Consider the following 685-nt stretch of genomic DNA (forward strand, 5'->3'; position numbering starts at 1 on the left):
ATACATGCAATCAGGATGTGTTAATTATCACTGGTGACTGGAATGCAAAAGTTGGAAACAAAGAAGAATCACTGATAGTTGGAAAATTTGGTCTTGGTGACAGAACTGCTGGAACTCTCATGGTAGAATTTTTCAAGACAATGACTCACTCATTGCAAACACCTTTTTTCAACAACACAAGTGGTGGCTGTACACGTGGGCTTCACCAGATGTAACACACAGGAATCATATTGACTACATCTGTGGCAAGAGGCGATGGAAAAGCTCAATATCTTCAGCCAAAACCAGGCCAGGAGCCGATTGTGGGACAAACCATCAACTGCTCATATGCAAGTTCAACTTGAAGTTAAAGACAATTAAAATAAGTCCATGAGAGTCAAAATATGATCTAGCATATATCCCTCCTGAATTTAGAAACCATCTAAAGAATAGATTTGATGCATTGAACACCAATAACCGAAAACCAGAAGGATTGTGGGATGACATCAAGAACATCATCCATGAAGAAAGCAAGAGGTCACTAAAAAGACGAGAAAAGAAGAGAAGACAAAATGGATGACAGAAGGTACTCTGAAACTTGCCCTTGAGTGGAGAGTGTTGTTGTTGTTATGTGCCATCGAGTCAGACCTGACTCACAGCAACCCCTCTTTGGATTTCCAAGGTGGTATCACTATGGAAGTAGATT

This window comes from Orycteropus afer, unplaced genomic scaffold (assembly GCF_000298275.1).
Source record: "Orycteropus afer afer isolate SDZICR_OR568_19922 unplaced genomic scaffold, OryAfe1.0 scaffold00375, whole genome shotgun sequence".
Taxonomy (NCBI): Eukaryota; Metazoa; Chordata; class Mammalia; order Tubulidentata; family Orycteropodidae; genus Orycteropus; species Orycteropus afer.